The sequence below is a fragment of the Adiantum capillus-veneris genome, chromosome 8, assembly GCF_014529385.1.
Source record: "Adiantum capillus-veneris isolate H3 chromosome 8, ASM1452938v2, whole genome shotgun sequence".
Classification (NCBI taxonomy): domain Eukaryota; kingdom Viridiplantae; phylum Streptophyta; class Polypodiopsida; order Polypodiales; family Pteridaceae; genus Adiantum; species Adiantum capillus-veneris.
Genome location: NC_140938.1, coordinates 79,482,195 through 79,501,914, shown reverse-complemented (window position 1 = coordinate 79,501,914; position 19,720 = coordinate 79,482,195). Strand labels below are relative to the sequence as shown.

The following is a 19,720-nucleotide window of genomic DNA, read 5'->3' as shown; positions in this document are numbered from 1 at the left end:
GTCTTTTGGGACACACACAAAGGATCCAATTCCCCCAATGTTTGACCTTTGAACACACACCTTTGAATTTTGGAACCTTAGCATTTTGGAAGTCTTAATGGGCTGAACCTTAGGGTCTTTTAAGCCCATTGTTGAACATGGATCTTTTGCAAATGGCCCCCTCTTTGGATCCCTACTGTGGCCGGTCTGCTAACTGAGTCTTACCAAATGACGAGGGAACATTCTCGAGCAAAGAAAAAACCGAGCTACTTTCTCACAAACATTGAGCTTTGTTATAAGCAGCATCTCATGTGGCATTCTATCAGTATTGCAGGCACAAAATATTTTATTTGAGTTTTTTGGGCTTTTTTCCCTTGGATAATTCATAAAAATAGAGTTACATTGTAAAAAATACCGATTAATGGGAAAACTTTCCTAGGCTAGAATCTACCATAAAGGGAAATTTGTATGATTTTGCCTGGGAAGATTGATGCCAACTCTCTAGACCAATCAAGTTGATGGATCTACTTCCATACCAAAATAGTTCTCTTTACCAATTGTGACCACTATATCAACAATCAAGTGAATGGATCCACTTCCATACCAGAATATAAAAACCTTAAATTATACCATTAGAACTACCATGGAATCTAACCATGACCCCAAACCACCTATCCTACCATGAAGCTCTCGGATTTCTATAGTACAAAGTCGCAACAACGTAAAAAATTCCTCATTATTTGCATGAGCCTAGACATGGGTTCTTTATCATCCCTCCACAACTCTGACTTTTCTTCACTCCCATGAAGATATTGCCAAGTGCCCTTCTCCCGCTTCTTCAAAATAATTTTAATCCGAGTAAGCCTAACAATGACACTACATTTCTCATGTACGATAGCTTTACACATACACAACACACCCACACGATAATCACCCAGGCGATAGTACTTGCCATATGGACCTTCAACTCCAAGGATCTTGCCTTAAAATCCACATCAACGTCAATTTTCTCCTTGGAGGCCCCCTTGACGAGAGAAATCTAGATTTTTTACTTTTCAACATCCTGATCCTAGCTAAAACTAGACAAGCTTTGTAATGAGTTCATGATCTTTGACTTTTTGAGGTGGGAAGTAATGTGGCCTTCCCTTGATATTGCGCAGACAAGGCTGCTACCATTTCTAATGTCTATATCTCAGAGGATATAAGACTCTACACACGAGGTACGACGTCCCGTACTTGGTCAAGCTGAGCTTTGAGCTCTACCACGCTCTCTGAAATATTGACAGCCATTGCAAGCTCCACAAGTCTCTCTCTCTCTCTAAAAAAAAAACTATTGAAAACAGTCTGCGCTGGCGCGAACTATTTTTAGTAGTTTCTCTCTCTCTCTCTCTCTCTCTCTCTCTCTCTCTCTCTCTCTCTCTCTCTCTCTCTCTCTCTCTCTCTCTGCGCCGGCAGAGGACAAGAAGGGCGGACACACTGGAGCTCTTGAGTGCAGAGCCCAAAGATGCGGACAGCTGCTTGATACAGCCACAAGCGGTGACGCGGTCCGCCCTCACACCCTTGGTGAGGGAGTACAGTGACTTTACCTTGCCACAACACGTCGATGTTGATGAAGGCGTCGATGTGGTTCCTATAAGGTAGCCTGCACATGAAAACACCTTGCTTCGCACTGTCCCACACGAGATTGCCGCCTCCTCCTTCTCGGCAAGACTGCCTGCCACCACCAAACATTTCCATAAAAATATTCATGCACATATGGCAACAGGTACAACACTCTCAACCTTAGAGCATATATCAAGCAGTTGAACTAAATAAACCCTTGACTAGCTATAGCTGCTGAAGCCGATCACACAATTGCATTTGCAGCACTTGCAATCCTTGGCCACAAGTCTGCGCACTCCTTACCAATAGGACCAGTAATTGCAGATCCTTTCATCTCGCCCTTAGGGTTTACTACTATGGCAACTCAATATTGAGAAAACAGTGAATTAGAGGGAAAGATCCGTTCTCTCTTTAGAATTTTTTGCTAGGGATGCACGTGTCCTTTCTTTATCTGTAGTGCAGGTAGCACCCTCCCACGAACTCCTCAAACACGTGGTTTTGCATCAAAACGAGCGAGGGAAAGCCTCCTCTCCCATTGCAAGACCACAGAGGCTGCGTGTATGTGTGTGAGAGACGCTTTGCTGAACAGCATCTCTCTCTCTCTCTCTCTCTCTCTCTCAATGTGTGTCAACAGTGCCGTGCTTTTGGCACCTTGGTAGTGATGTAGAGTTGAAAAGGAGCGAGCCAAAAGCTCACAAGCCCCATATCTTCTCCTTGCAGACCACCCATGCAAAGATTCCTCGAACAAGCTCTTGTTTCCCTTGCTTCAAGCTTGCCATCAGAAAGAGGAAGCTTTGCACGTCTTCATGGCATAGAGGCTCTGTTCTTCAAGTTGAAGGGGAGCAAGGGAAGTGCAAGACGGCAGTGGGGAAGGAGGTGGACACGCGTGCACTCGCGACAGTCAAGTATGGAATTTTTTTGTGGGATGGGAGTCCGGGAATAAAGGGGAGGAATTGACTTTCTTTTTTAGTGAGCTAGTATCACGGCAAGCATCACTTTCTTACGGAGATTAGGCTCCTTTCTTAACAGTGGACATCACCATGTCTCCCACACGCCCTTTACGGAGATAACGTACAGGTTCTTGGCTCCTGTGTTGTCTACACAGCTGCAACTGCTCCTACAGGAAGACCGACGAATTGAGCTGGGTGGCAAGCACACTTTGTTGCACAAACTTGTTTCCTAATGACCCTCTGCGCCCTCGCTTCGACATGGTCGCTGCGGCACCAGAAAGAACAAGAGACACTCTCTCTCTCTCTCTCTCTCTCTCTCTCTCTCTATACCAAAAGATTTTTTTCTCTCTACCAAAAGCTTTAAAAAAAAAGCTACTGAAACCAGTCCGCGCCGGCGCGGACTGGTTTCAGCAGCTTTTTTTTTAAAGCTTTTGGTGTAGAGAGAGAGAGAGAGAGAGAGAGAGAGAGAGAGACAGAGAGAGAACTTTCCCTCTGCGCCCTCGCTTTGACATGGTCGTTGCGGCACTAGAAAGAAGTCTCTCTCTCTCTCTCTCTCTACTAAAAGTTTAAAAAAAAACTGTTGAAATTAGTCCGCGCCGGCAGCTTTTTTTTAAGCTTTTGGTAGAGAGAAAAAAAGCTTTTGGTAGAGAGAGAGAGAGAGACTTCTTGGATCTCAAGCTACGTGTTACGGGTTATGTACGCGAGCGAGAGTGAGAGAGAGAGAGAGAGAGAGAGACGTGATGAGCGTTCGTATGGTAGGTAGAGACGCAGCCTATTACCAAGAAGATGCATGTTGGAACCAATCTGCGCCGGTGCGGACTGGTTCTGACATGTTTCGCAAGGGCAGAGACTACTGAGAGAGCGAGCCAGATGGAGCCACAATGCGTCATACAAATGTAAGTAGTGGCCTACAATTGTTACTGCTAGGGGGCTGCCCCTTGCAAGGATCACGAGGTCATGAGACAGTGTTCAAGAAAAATCATTTTTCCAAATATACAAAATTCCTTTCCTTGCTTATTGCAAGAGGAAAATTCAAAAAATTAGGCTATCTTTTTAGATTTTTAGACTATTTTTGTCTATTTTTGGGCGGCATTTTTCCTTTTTCCCGTGCCCTCAACCGGCATTTTTGAAATTGAAAACTGCACGATATTAAGCTGAGACACATTTTTCCCGAACACTGTTCACTCAGAGAGAGAGAGAGAGAGAGAGAGAGAGAGAGAGAGAGAGAGAGAGAGAGAGAACCTATACCCATGTTATGCCATTAGCCTTTTACTTAATGGACGTAGCCCATCATCAAGATGGGAGGATGCATGCTCGAACCACTGATCCGCACAGGCGAGACGGGTTTTGGCACGTTCCACAATGGTGGAGACATGGGAAGGGGGGTGGCTACATCCCATGTTACACAGTAGAGGATAACTTGGAAGCAGTAATAGCGCATGTCTCTCATTATTTTGTGGTCAAGTAGCATGTGATGTCTCATTACTCCACATTCAAGTATTGATCACTAATATTGTTACTCCATAACGGCTCCATCTAGTTGCTCATTTTCTTTGACCATCTGCTCTGAAAGGCATGTGGTATATGCTCCTTTTGTGTCCAAAATTTTGGCTTTGGCGTGATGATGACAGTGGTCACCCTTTTTCCATGGAAGCATCTCTCCTTCACAATGCATCATCCCTGTCATGCATAGCGCAAGCTTGAGCTCCATCGCCCCATCTCCAACTACCCAATGCATTCTGCTTCCACCCTCGTCACTAGCATTGTATTCTTTGCCTAATGATGGATTGCATGAGCAACAGTTCTCTACTGCACACATAGCTATTAGGTCAACATTTGGGTAATGATTAATATCTGCATTGTAGTGTTCATTTTGCTCATCTTTGTCGCTATGTCGGCTCAACTCCTGAAGCACATCTAGGAAAATAGAAAAAAATCTCTCTCTCTCTCTCTCTCTCTCTCTATTCCCATTGTAGGAATACCAGCCGGAATTTCTCAAAGAGGTCTCGGCCATCGATTCGACGATGCACCAGTTCATATTGACAATTTTGTTTAAAAAAATGGTGGTTCAGGCAAGGCCAAATATTGAAAAGGATGTGGAAGATTGGATACTAGAGTAAATCACGCAATTAGTTGGGCTTCAGAGTCTCCTTTCTTTGGTAGCTTGTTGGTAGAAAGGTAACATGACTGTTGGATGACTTATCTATGCCATCATAGAAAAATTCAATGAGAAAGCATGAGAGCTCATAGAAGCCTACATGTCGCAACAAAAAAGAACATGCCTATTAGCCTCATAAGAAGGTCCTTCATGTCAACCCCTAAAGATTTTGCACTTCTATAAGGTTCTAACATGCAATGCTTTTTGTTGGTCGGTATGCACGTTCTTTTTCCATTTAATGCAAGGAAAGAATTTCAAGATTAGCCAAGCATCGGTTGATGAGGAAAGGAATTTGAAATGAGAGGGCGGGAGACCTTAGCTATCTATGGTAGAACTATTGCTTTGGGCCAAAGACTGGAGACACATTATTGCGAGGTCCTTTCACTTTGTCAGGAGAGCATGGAAAGCTTTGGCACATAGAAAATATTATGGGAGAGCATGTTTATGCTATTTATCATGAGGTTTCTTAGTTCTACAAGGTTGTTATATCTACTTCTCCAATATAAAGCAATGTTTGTTCCAAGATCTCATCAGTATTTATCGAAGAGGATCTCCAAGACAACATCCATCACTAGATAAGTCTAGTTGATATCATTAGATGCCTACCATTGCATACCAACATTACCATCACGTTTAGTCAACCTCAAGAAATACAACATTTTTGTGATCTTCCATTACAATATGATGGATATATTGCTTTTGAGATGCCACCACAATGTGACAACTCAAGCATGTATGGTAAGGAACAACAATTATGGGAACTCTTCGACAAAATATGTGACTTGCAGTAGGGACTTATTTAAAGGTGTGATACGCTTTAATAGGTGTTGGGTAATTTCCTTTTCATGAGTTGAGGTGTTGGGTGGTGGAGTCCAACAAGTCATGATTATTTTCTTCGATATAGCTTGCGCTTGCATCAATTTGTCAAGGGTGTTTCTCATATTTGCTCAAAAATTATCTTTGCTCAGTTTTCTTTGCTCGTTGATTGGAAACCCCTCTGCTAGCATAACCAATATTCTAGCTTTTTCTCCCCTGGCACTTCCCCATATTAAATGATCAATTTAACATGAGAAAATCATTTAGGAGAATTAGATATTGATTATTATGACAAAGTTTTTCACTATTATTTTCCTTTGTGGGGCATTCCCACCGCACTGGGCTCGAGCATAGCATAACCCTCCACTCTATGTACTTCTTCCCGTCTTCATACCTTCTTGCCATAGGTTTGAACTAGTCGCATCCACCACCTTCGATCATAAAGATTATTAGTTTTGAGCAAAAAGCATCGGTCAAGCACCAATTCAACAATTTCATTTCCATCACTCAGTAGTCGGCCACAAGGTCTCGTCACGTCTTCTTCAAGTATAAAAAGAGCCTTCAATAACCTCGAACCACTAGGAATTTCAAGAAAATGTCTCGCTCACTGCTACATCACAAACAAGTGGCGTTTGGAAAAGGCCTTTACTTCATAGATCATATACATCAAATCAAAGCCTCATCACCATTGTTTCAATGAGCTTCAATGCCATCCAAATGGATAGTACTCCGGGAAAAAATCAACCAAAAGCTTTAAGTGCTTTGGCAAGAGCACCATAATTAGCATACATATATAAAAAAGAGCACTGCCAAGTTGGATACCCTGTCAAGTAGTGTCCTGCAGACATCTTGATCAAGATCCCATATTATAAACCTCATAACACCTGTATCCAGCATCCCTTGTCTCATTCCCAATCTTGTGATATAAACATTTGCTCCTGTCACCTGCGACAAAAAAGAACACTTGCAGTTTCTACTAGAGAGTGCTCCATCCTTGTGTACCTGTCTCCTAGCTGCATGAAATACCTGGTGAATGTCCCTACCATTTGCCTCCAAACTGCCATGCCTGGGCTTCTTGCACTTCCATAGGTAGACCATCTTCAGATGCACCACCATTGCCCAACCCCTAGTTGAGCATTCATGCTCAACCGCAACATTATTTAAGTAAAACAAGATGAGAGATAGAGGTAGGAGAGATATACACAGAGATTGCATAAGAAAACCATAGTAGAATTATAGATAGTATAGAGACTGTCAGCTACATCACCCTCCAGGGTCAGATGGAAAGCGAAGAATTCCATCAAGAAAAATTTGAACTCCACTTGGATAGAAAACAAAGCATCTTGTCCCATATAAACCATGACAATCGCCACATGCCATTGGCCATAACCCTTAATCTATAAGTAAGACATATCCCATCCTTTGATTCCATGTATAAAATCAATGTAGGCCACCGATGCCTTTCATAGCATAGATCTTCAGCACTATGTATCCATAAGCTTTCAAGTATAGCATCACTTGAAGCACGTGCATCATAGGTACCTGCTTCGCCACCTGCTAAAGAGGACTCCATAGCACAATCCACCTCATATGGGTAATAAAGCCGGTGCATAATGCCTTGCAAAGAAACCTTCAATCAAATCAACCAACATCATACCACAACCTTGTAGAACCTTGTCCCCTGCATCTACTTGCTGCATAGCCAATACTACATGCTCTTCATACATACCATTGTCTTTTTCTTCAGTCCCTATTGTTGTCCCAGCCTCAACATCTAGATTTGCAATACATGATTCGAGAGGTTCTACTTCACAAGCCACCTCCACAACTGGAATAGTATGACGCTCTTGAGCATGCTTGACAGGGCAAGGTTTACCAACCCCCTTGCTTTGCATTGCACCTTCGTTCACATGACCTGTGTCGGATTGCCTATCTGTGGATGTGGACTCATCCTTCCAATTGTCACCACTGCCAAAATCCCAACAGCTTGAATCTGGATCCTCCTTGCCATAAAACGATTCTGTAACCTCATCTTCATCTTTATGTTGCTCCACAAAAGCTTGTCCATCGACCATCTTTTCTTCATGTATATCCTCTTTGACAAATCTGTCACCTTATTCGTTGATGAGGTTATCTGCTTCTTGTAAAAATGCATGACAAACAGGAGGCACCAATGGAACAAATGGATCATTACGGCTTACCCATGGCAAAATGAATGCTTCTTGGATGCTTGTAGCCGCATGTGGCTTCATCGTATGTTGCACTGCTATCGCTAAAACAACACCATAATCTGTTGGCTTTAACAAGCGCGCTTCCAGCTTCTTTTTTGCTTTCTTGCTCTTTGCCTTGCCTTGCTTTCCTTTTCAAAATTTCATCATATTTTTAAAATTCTTATTGAGTTGCAAAGAGAAATAATCTTGTTAGTGTTCCTCATTGCATAGAAAGAGCTATATGCATTATTGAAAAATGTAAAATTAAAAGTCATAAACTATCAAATCTTCTTTTCTTTCTGAACATCAATTTATGTTTCTCATGCAATTAGCATAATATAGACTTTTTGCATCTACTAATATAAGGACGAGATTATGTCAAGAAAAAGATCTAGCTTCCTTTTACTTTCTAGTCACTTATTTAATATAGCTTGCAATCAAACATTTTCACAAAACATAGAAAAATGTGTACATAAATAAATCCAAATTCATATTTACAAGGTCAAAATTGTTTGTTCCATGAATGATATGATTCAAGTACATTATTATGCAATTGAATAACACTACAAGAGGTTGTGTGCTCTTGTGACGCTGTTAGCGACGGAAATACACTGGGTTTTTATAACCCCCGGCGTCGCTAAAACCGTCGCTAATAGCGTCGCTATATAGAGACGCTCACAGCGACGCTCATAGAGATGGTCATAGCGACGGTTATAGCGACGTTTACACAGAAGTCTATAGCGACGCTTATAGCGACGCTCCAGAGCCATAAATAGCGACGCCCGAGAGAATTTTTTTTTGGTGACAGGGCATTGAATGCCCTGCCACCCATCAACCATATTGTACTTGATTCACTTTCTAAAGAAAGTGCAAGGGTAGATAATAGACCCAAAATAGTCACCCACAAGACGCATTGTTTGCAAAATTGACAAGCGTAAAATTGACAATTGTACACATCATAGGCAAAATGAATTGATTGGCAAATGTAATAATGACAATTGTACAACATCATAGACGTATAAAATCCGTCTCATGATACATAAGCTATGAGAAACCCTAAACTAATGCTATCTAGCTACGGCTAAACTGACGTCGTCTAGTCAGACGTCTCATCGCGTCCAAGCGGCGTATTTGTCGGATTCTGCAAAAAAAGACAATAAGACAGCTTTCAGTAAGTATAAACATATAACGACATTTATAAAACAATACAAAAAATAGAAAAGAGTAAACCCTAATACTAACCATGCCGCCACGAGAACTGAGAATGTCCATTAGGGCGTTTAAGCCCTTCCAGCCTGCGTACTAGCGCTCGTACGGTGTGGGATCACGTCCTGTCATCGACCACTGTCAAAACATACAAAGATTTCATTATGTTAGAATTAAAAAACTCATAAACCTTAAACTATCGAACATAAAGAGCAATGCGAAAAAACTTACAAAATCAGCCTCAAATGATGCCCATCCACCACTCCCCAAGTGGTGCGAACTCCCTGCCTCTACTCGCGCTTTGGCTGCATCCTTTTGTTGCTTCCACTTGTCGGGATTCTCGCTCCTGCTTTCTTCGCATTCTTCCAATCTTCTTTGGCCAGCCAATCTGGCCTGTTCCACCCATGCTTGATTGCTTTTTGCACTTCGGAACGCTTGTGTTTGCAGTATTCGCGCATTCGAATCTTCATCAGGTCTTCATTGAAGCTCTGATCCCGTGTTGGAATGGGAAAATCATCATGAAGTATGCTGATGACTCTGTCTTTTAAATCACTTGGTACTTCACTCCATTTGTTTAGTATGTAGTGTCTAAACAGCTGAGAGCAAAGACCACGCATGCGCGAGATCACCTTCTTGCCGTCATCATCCATGATGATGCCGCCACTGAAGTCGACGGAGTAAGGCAAGCCCTCTTGCTGCAAAGAAACATGTCTTGTCCGTCGCACAACATGCTTGCATTGATTACAAGGACATAAGACCCTCGTTGTGAGATAGGTGTTTCGGTTGGACGGTCCCACATCCTCGTCACTACTCATAATGAGGATAAAAATCTAATAACCTGGACAACAAATTTAATATTCTATTGGCATTCTTCGTCTTATCTCTCTCTCTCTCTCTCTCTCTCTCTCTCTCTCTCTCTCTCTCTCTCTCTCTCTCTCTCTCTCTCTCTCTCTCTCTCTAGTCATGTCCAATCCCCGCACACCTCGGTCTAGAGGTGCACGGAGATCAGAACCACCGGGTTATAATCTCGTCTTTATTGGTCAATACCTATATTTGTGGGTACAAGAAATCTACAGACCCACGTCTACATGATACTGCATGTAGTGGACAAAACCCCTTTCCCTCTTCTCTAGCTGTAGCACTTTAGAGCATCTTAACATCTTTTCACAGTAGATCTTATCACTGTTCGTCTAACTCTAAACCCTAAACCGTAAGTAAGTCTTGCGTGGACTGGATTTAACGTAAATAAACGTAAATCTAACTAAAAATAAACCTATATCTAATTTAACGTAAGTCTACATCTAACCTAATCTTTAACGTCTTTTGGGATAGTTTCCTACGACGTTAAAACTCTCTTCTTCTTGTGTGTGTGTGTGTGTGTGTGTGTGGGTAAACCTAAATAAACCTAAGTCTAATCTAATATAACATAAATCTAAATCTAACGTAAATTATGTTATATTAAAAACAAAGAACTAAACTAACAGGGATTATAAGAACCTTAAAACTGATTTAACACATAATTTTTCACATAACTCGGCAAGAGTTGGCATTCTCATCACTAAAGATGTGAGAGTTAACTTCCGGCAGTGACGCTGCCTCATCTCCATCCACATCTGACGACAGCAATTGGCCCTTTGGACCGGTCTTGCTCTTGTTACTAACTTTGAAGTTGCTGTTGAATGACTAGAGGTTGTCTAGATGGTCATTGTGTCGGGGATGTAGTGACTCTTGCCGCCCTGAAGATCCACCTTCTTCCCTATCTTCTGGATCGACGGAGCCCACCATGAGTGAAGGCAGCAATACCCTATATTCCATTGAGGGCTTTCTTCACCCGCTTCATGCAGGCATCGCAGTCTATGGAGACCTAAATCTAATCTAATATAAAGTAAATCTAAATCTAGCGTAAATAAACGTAAATCTAACTAAAAATAAACCTAAATCTAATCTAATTTAACTTAAATAAACCTAAATCTAATTTAACGTAAGTCTACATCTAACCTAATCTTTAACGTCTTTTAGGATAGTTTCCTATGATGTTATAACTCTCTTCTTCTTGTGTGTGTGCGCGTGTGTAGATGTGTGTGCCAATAAAAAGAGATAAATGGTATAACCTTTCTATCACCCATGCCAAGTATGATAGATTGGTTATGCCATTTCCCTCTTGAATAATAGGTCTTGAGTTCAACTCCTCGTCGGCTAGATCTTTAGGTCTTTTAATTTTAATTAGTTTCCTACGACGTTAAATTAGTTTCTCTCTCTTTCTCTCTCAATGTGTATGCGTTTTTTTGTTTATGCATGTTTTCTCTCTCTTTTCCTCTCTCAATGTGTGCGTTAACGTTTTTTGTTTATGCATGTTCTCTTTCTCTTTTCCTCTCTCAATGTGTGCGTTTTTTGTTTATGCATGCTCTCTCTCTCTCTTTTCCTCTCTCAATGTGTGTGTGCATTCTTTGTTTATGTATGTGTGTGTGCGTTTTTGTTTATGTTTGTACTCTCTCTCTCTCTCTCTCTCTCTCTCAAAAACACTATGTGTGTGTGTGTGTGTGAGAGAGAGAGAGAGAGAGAGGGAGAGAGAAAGAAGGGAAGGGAACATGAGAGTGAGGAGAGGGAAGGAGCATACCTGGCTCTCCTTCCTCTCCTCGTGTGTGTGTGTGTATGTGTGTGGAGAAGAAAGAGAGAGAGAGAGAGAGAGAGAGAGAGAGGGAGAGCGTTACCTGCTCCTTGCTTGAGGGCGCCGAAAAACTCAGATCTGAGATCTGATTTTTTGGGCGCTCTCTTTTATTTTTTTTAGCCCAGCCGGCGTCGCTATGAGCGTCGCAAATTTACTTGTAAATTTGCGACGCTCATAGCGACACTCATAGCGACGCCAGGATTTTTTTTTTTTTGAGCGTCGCTGTGTGAGCGTCGCTAATATGAATAGCCTCTTGTAGTGTAAGTCAACATTAATCCAAAGGGCCATAAATCATTATCTCATGTATCTAACAACATATGTTCATGCCTGCAAATTACAATCCAAACACAATTTACAAATACGTTGAAGTGCATGGTTGTAAACAAAAGATGAAATTCCCATGGAGCCATGATAGCTTGTGTCATTCACTAGATTTTTTGAGAAGTAATCTTTGAGATAAAATTTCTAAGATAGCCAAATTCTTCACTTATACGCATGAATATGCTAATAGCAATCGTAAAATTACATCAAGTGACATCAAATGAGATTGAAAAAGATTCCATCGATCTCTTACTACGATCCATATGTTATGCTCCACATTGGTCTCAAAGCATCTATCCATGCCTGTCAACACACAAAAAATTTAGTGAAAAAAAATATCAATAATACTTTTGGAGTCAATATATAGTATCACATAAGAGTTACCTAATCGTTTTCATGCCCCACAATAAAGAAGATGCAATCCCAATTGACCCACATACTTTCCTCTTGATAACGAGTCCTCCAATATAGTAATGCTTTTTTATTTTGAACATTAACACTTTGCACCAAGGCTTCTATAGTTGAATCTTCATGCACCTTAGCAATAACGATGTCACCTTCTTCCAGCCAAGGAGGAACACATCCCAAACTCCTTGGAAGTACTAATCTATGACGTCAATTACATCCACATAGTTCATACAAAACCTCTATATTATCCCTTGAACTTTGAAGAAAGAAGAATTTCCAAAAAATACAATGGACTGGCCTTATTATTGAGATACATTGATTCTTTTGAATTTTTTTGCATGACAAGCATTCCTCACACATCATACACACCATTAAACCCTCTTGCCATGGCATCAATTGTGACAACATCTTCTTGCTCCACTAAGAATATTTTTGAGAGCCTCCCATACAAGTTCAAGTCATGTTCACCAGCGACCACAAGATAATCCCGTATACTGTATTTTTCTTCATCTACAAAAACCTTGGAGTACTCATACCCAAAAGAGCATGGGTTCTTATTTGAAAGCCTCTTGACTGTTTCTTTCTCACCAGAACTTAATGAGAAGAGGATTCTTCTCAATTTGCGTCCAATAACTATCCCGTTCCGATTCAATAAAGCCTTGCAAGCACAAGGTGGCAGACAAGATGCAATAGTCTAGAATTATTGAGCTTGCTTCTCTGAGGTTACAAGAAAAGCACATTGTGAATGCCAATTGCAACACTCCAAGTTTTGAGAGTTTTCCACGGTCCAACCTTGAGGTTAGAGCAAGCAAGAGTGAATCAATTTGAAATACCTAACCACTCTGAGCATCCCCTCCTTTTCAACCTCTTTTTGCTTCCACATCCGTGTAAATAAGACACGACTGTGGAAATTTGTATAGGAAATTTCATTTGCGATATTAATTATTGGTAGAGATTATTAGATAGCATGATATACTCCTCTCAAAAGAGAAGCACGAGAAGCAATCATGAGATCCATGACGTAAAATATCATCAAGCATCTCTCCGCGAGTCCTAGAGAAAGTAACAGCTAAAAATAAAATTGATTACCTCAATTATTATTACACTTTGAATAGAGACATTAACGTATCACTGTTAAGAAAGACTTAGATACCTGCCACATGCTCCAAGGGGGAGCTATTGGGGCCTTCATACTCCTCTAATAATATTCTCCAAGAATGAAGTAGCAAGCGACAAGTTTGAGTATCTTTCATTGTCCACCCTCTCTTTCTGGAGTAGCTAAAAAAAAAATGATCAATATCTATCAAAACTATCCCAAGTTTTCGTTGTTGTTCTCTAATTCCTTGCACCACGTTAATGATGTGAGGCAAACACCATTGAATGAACTTTTGGCGTTCTTCTGCCTTCAACATCTTGAAATGCTTCGATGGATTCTTCAGCCATCGTCCTGAATGCAAAATTGTCTTGGGAATTGCAATAGTGACCTCCTTGACAGCTTTGTCAATATCATGCTTCATTGATGTAGAAGCCGTTGTCATCATCCTTTTGATATATTTCTGGAAAAAGTTCAAAGGTAACACATGCATGACATCATAAACCAAGTCCTTGGGGAGATCAAATCCATACAGATCATATAGTCTCCACAAGATAGATTTCCCGGATTTACCCGCATCTCATAGTATCTCTTCCTTTCCTTCTTTAGTGAATGACCATTTGGCAAGTCTGACAACTATCCACATATCTTCTACATGGCGACCTTGGGGAGGGTGCCTAGATTGCATTCTATTCTGTTCATATACATATCTAGATCCAGTGGCATCTTGTTGAAGTGATGAGTGTGCTTTGCAGCGTCGACATAAGCTCTTTCCACCGTCTTTAAATTGACCTAGCTTACATTGCATCGGGTGGTCGCCTATGCACAACATAAGTATACCACGTACAATTTTCTTTTCATTTGGCAATCCCTCATGACTATCATTGTTTTATAATAAGTGCAAGTTTTTTTTTTTAATAATTTTATCCCATCTCCCATTTATACACTCATAACTTGTCCTTTTATGTAAATAGTAAATATCTACAATCAACCTCTCAAGTGTCTCTGAACATTTTGTGACCAAAGATTCTATGGAAAGTTACACTAACCACGAAGGGTCTTGGGTGCAATGATTTTACTAGTGTAAGTTTAATTAATGTTCATTCTCAACATAGTTCTCTTTTTAATTTCATTTTGGTGTGGACCTAAGTTTCTAGATGCTTGTGAGTCTTTCATCTCTTAGTCTAACAATTTTGAAATGTATGCGTTCTCAATATCTTTTACATGTAAACTATCGATTTGAATAATCTAAGCAAACCTTTTATAGAACATCTCTTGACACATTTTTCATGTGTACAAACTCAAGTGAGTTAGTATTTTCTTACCAACTCTAAATCTAACACTTTCTCTACTCACTTTATTAGGATCTTTATGTGTCTCTCCCACATAACTTAGAGAAACAAGTTAAGCATCACTCTACCTTGGATGGCTACCTTCCTCAAATGGTTCAATCTGAAGCTAGCAAGCACATCAGCATGAAAAAGAGCTCATGTAAAGCCACAAGAGTTCACACGATGAATTTGTAGGCCAAAAAATTAGTATTCAACTCTCTCTCTCTCTCTCTCTCTCTCTCTCTCTCTCTCTCTCTCTCATATACGTGCACATGTAAATACACGAGGATTTTTTTACTAAATTTTGGTGAGCAAGAAACACTACAAGAGGTTGTGTGCTCTTGTGACGCTGTTAGCGACGGAAATACACTGGGTTTTTATAACCTCCGGCGTCGCTAAAACCGTCGCTAATAGCGTCGCTACGAGCGTCTCTATATAGCGACGCTCATAGCGACGGTCATAGCGACGCTTATAGCGACGTTTACACAGAAGTCTATAGAGATGCTCATAGCGACGCTACAGAGCCATAAATAGCAACGGTTATAGCGATGCCTGAGAGAAATTTTTTTTGGTGACAAGGCATTGAATGCCCTGCCACCCATCAACCATATTGTACTTGATGCACTTTTTAAAAAAAGTGCAAGGGTAGATAATAGACCCAAAATAGTCCCCCACAAGACGCATTGTTTGCAAAATTGACAAGCGTAAAATTGACAATTGTACACATCATAGGCAAAATGAATTGATTGGCAAATGTAATAATGACAATTGTACAACATCATAGGCATAAAGAATTGATTGGAAAAATGAACTCCGGTGACAAATGTAATAATATACATGGTTCAAAAAGACGTATAAAATCCGTCTCGTGATATATAAGCTATGAGAAACCCTAAACTAATGCTATCTAGCTACGGCTAAACTGACGTCGTCTAGTCAGACGTCTCATCGCGTCCAAGCGGCGTATCTGTCGGATTCTGCAAAAAAAGACAATAAGACAGCTTTCACTAAGTATAAACATATAACGAAATTTATAAAACAATACAAAAAATAGAAAAGAGTAAACCCTAATACTAACCATGCCGCCGCGAGAACTGAGAATGGTTGGTATTATTAATTGCCTGTGAGTAAGTAGAAGAGCGATTTTTCAGCCTTGCAGTGCGCCTGCCCTAGTGCAGTTAACAGGGCATCACCATCGAGAGCTATGGTCTTAATAGTGGAGTCCTACGGGGCTTGCCTACGGCTTAACCACTATTGAGGTATTAGAAGCTTGACAGGAGTCGATGCTGTTTTGGTGTTGAACGACCCTATCTTCTAATCCTTGCAATGAATGGTAATTGAGCCACGGGTACAGTAGCTTGAGTGCTTTTTCTAAAGGGGTAAAGAGGAGTAGCAACTAGGGCTGGAAGGCCAAAGTACACCTAAAAGTTGTTAGAATGGCTGACAATAGTAAAGAGAGTGAAATTAATGTTGATAACTTTGATTTTGCTAATGAGCAAGCTACTAATGATGCTCCTATGCTTGATAGCTATCTTGTTTTCGAGTGTATGGAGGAGTGAATGAGAGGTTTCTCTCTTCAATTTTGCACTTGGGAGAGTCTATGGAAGTTCTGAGGTTTCCATGGATGTGTGTGTGCAAGGAATTGAGGGAAGAAGGTGTGGCTTTCTGCAAAACTATGTGACCCTGTATTGGTGCCATTACGGTTGGCGCTACTCCAAAGAGTCCAACAGAGTGGAGTTTTGTGAAGCTTTTGCAATGGTTTGAGATCAGCCTTTTGTGGCTGGAGTTTTTGGTTTTTTGATGGTTTTTCTTGTATATTTTGGTCACCATCAAGCGTGATTTCAAGTGTTGATCACATCGACTAACCTTCTAGTGTCTGCGGGCAGGCAAGGACTTGTAGGTCGAGGTGTTTGGAGTTTGAATTGAGCTTGTGGGTAGAGTTTTTGAGGAGCTTTTGAGTGGTAGTGAGTGAGGTGAGGAATTCAAGTAAATTTCTTGTGTTGTGTTGAGTTGTCTGGGTGTGTGAGTGTGCGCACGACATCATTTGCTCCATCATCCTTTGGCGATCCCGCTGAGGGAGCGGAAATTTTCCGGTTGTGCACCGAAGTGAAGAGGTTTTGCTATGAAGTTCGAGCTTCATTGAAGAAAAGTAGTGATTTGGTTGAGGTGAAAGACTTCAAATCTTGTGGAATTACTCACGCAAGGGAGAAGAAACTTCAAAGGGATGGTGTATAGTCGGCCAATGTTTACAGGGAAGGAGGATGTGAAGGATTGGATTGCAGACTTCGAGTGGCATACGCTTGGTATGCACATTGTGAATGACGAATCCAAGCTTCATTTATTTCCTCTTGCGCTCAAAGGAGAAGCTCGGGAGTGGTTTGAAGGTTTAGAGGAAGAAAAAAAGCAAACATGGGAGCAGGTGAAGCTGGCAATTTTTGACAGGTCTGGGAAGAAACTAACCGCAACAGAAGCGACGACAAAATTGAGAGGTCTGCAGCAAGATGTTCATGCTAACTTTAAAGAGCTTTTGCAACACTTCAAAGGGCTTTGGGTTGAATTAAAGGCGGCATCCCAAGTACCTCCAGAGGATTTGTTTAGAGTGCGTCAGTTTGTGGATTGTCTCCATCCAAGTGCAAAGGATGCTTGTTTGCTATCTTGTTTCTAGGCTTCAACAAGCCATGGGCAATCCATCTCTTCAAAGTGAAGTGCAACGGTAGCTCCATGCTCATGCGATTCTCCAAGCTCACTACCATGACGAGAGAACACCTAGGAAGCCTCCTTGTGAGACTCCCAAAAGAGGTCTCTCTCCGATTCTAGAAGAAGAAGAGAATTTATACCAAGGGCTCAACAATTTACTTCTTGATGATGCATCTCCTTCCCAAAGGAGAACTCATAAGACTCCACCGAAGGAACGAGAAAGAATTCAGTCTCCCGCCACCTCTGCGGAGATGGCTCCACGAAGACGGCGGGCTAAACGCTCTCCATCACCACCAAAGCGGAGAAGACCATCGCACCCTTCTCCCCAAGGTCGCCATGTAGAAGATATGTGGATAGTTGTCAGACTTGCCAAATGGTCATTCACTAAAGAAGGAAAGGAAGAGATACTATGAGATGCCGATAAATCCGGGAAATCTATCTTGTGGAGACTATATGATCTGTATGGATTTGATCTCCCCAAGGACTTGGTTTATGATGTCATGCATGTGTTACCTTTGAACTTTTTCCAGAAATATATCAAAAGGATGATGACAACGGCTTCTACATCAATGAAGCATGATATTGACAAAGCTGTCAAGGAGGTCACTATTGCAATTCCCAAGACAATTTTGCATTCAGGACGATGGCTGAAGAATCCATCGAAGCATTTCAAGATGTTGAAGGCAGAAGAACGCCAAAAGTTCATTCAATGGTGTTTGCCTCACATCATTAACGTGGTGCAAGGAATTAGAGAACAACAACGAAAACTTGGGATAGTTTTGATAGATATTGATCATTTTTTTTTTAGCTACTCCAGAAAGAGAGGGTGGACAATGAAAGATACTCAAACTTGTCGCTTGCTACTTCATTCTTGGAGAATATTATTAGAGGAGTATGAAGGCCCCAATAGCTCCCCCTTGGAGCATGTGGCAGGTATCTAAGTCTTTCTTAACAGTGATACGTTAATGTCTCTATTCAAAGTGTAATAATAATTGAGGTAATCAATTTTATTTTTAGCTGTTACTTTCTCTAGGACTCGCGGTGAGATGCTTGATGATATTTTACGTCATGGATCTCATGATTGCTTCTCGTGCTTCTCTTTTGAGAGGAGTATATCATGCTATCTAATAATCTCTACCAATAATTAATATCGCAAATGAAATTTCCTATACAAATTTCCACAGTCGTGTCTTATTTACACGGATGTGGAAGCAAAAAGAGGTTGAAAAGGAGGGGATGCTCAGAGTGGTTAGGTATTTCAAATTGATTCACTCTTGCTTGCTCTAACCTCAAGGTTGGACCGTGGAAAACTCTCAAAACTTGGAGTGTTGCAATTGGCATTCACAATGTGCTTTTCTTGTAACCTCAGAGAAGCAGGCTCAATAATTCTAGACTATTGCATCTTGTCTGCCACCTTGTGCTTGCAAGGCTTTATTGAATCGGAACGGGATAGTTATTGGACGCAAATTGAGAAGAATCCTCTTCTCATTAAGTTCTGGTGAGAAAGAAACAGTCAAGAGGCTTTCAAATAAGAACCCATGCTCTTTTGGGTATGAGTACTCCAAGGTTTTTGTAGATGAAGAAAAATACAGTATACGGGATTATCTTGTGGTCGCTGGTGAACATGACTTGAACTTGTATGGGAGGCTCTCAAAAATATTCTTAGTGGAGCAAGAAGATGTTGTCACAATTGATGCCATGGCAAGAGGGTTTAATGGTGTGTATGATGTGTGAGGAATGCTTGTCATGCAAAAAAATTCAAAAGAATCAATGTATCTCAATAATAAGGCCAGTCCATTGTATTTTTTGGAAATTCTTCTTTCTTCAAAGTTCAAGGGATAATATAGAGGTTTTGTATGAACTATGTGGATGTAATTGACGTCATAGATTAGTACTTCCAAGGAGTTTGGGATGTGTTCCTCCTTGGCTGGAAGAAGGTGACATCGTTATTGCTAAGGTGCATGAAGATTCAACTATAGAAGCCTTGGTGCAAAGTGTTAATGTTCAAAATAAAAAAGCATTACTATATTGGAGGACTCGTTATCAAGAGGAAAGTATGTGGGTCAATTGGGATTGCATCTTCTTTATTGTGGGGCATGAAAACGATTAGGTAACTCTTATGTGATACTATATATTGACTCCAAAAGTATTATTGATATTTTTTTTCACTAAATTTTTTGTGTGTTGACAGGCATGGATAGATGCTTTGAGACCAATGTGGAGCATAACATATGGATCGTAGTAAGAGATCGATGGAATCTTTTTCAATCTCATTTGATGT

At 40.8% G+C, this 19,720-nt stretch overlaps 2 pseudogenes; both read right to left on the bottom strand.

The window, feature by feature from the left end:
- The window catches only part of LOC147452423 (uncharacterized), a 111,417-nt pseudogene extending 104,185 nt beyond the window's left edge, over positions 1–7,232 (bottom strand).
- On the bottom strand, positions 330–1,372 carry LOC147452424 (uncharacterized; annotated as a pseudogene).
- Positions 7,233–19,720: the final 12,488 nt, after the last annotated feature.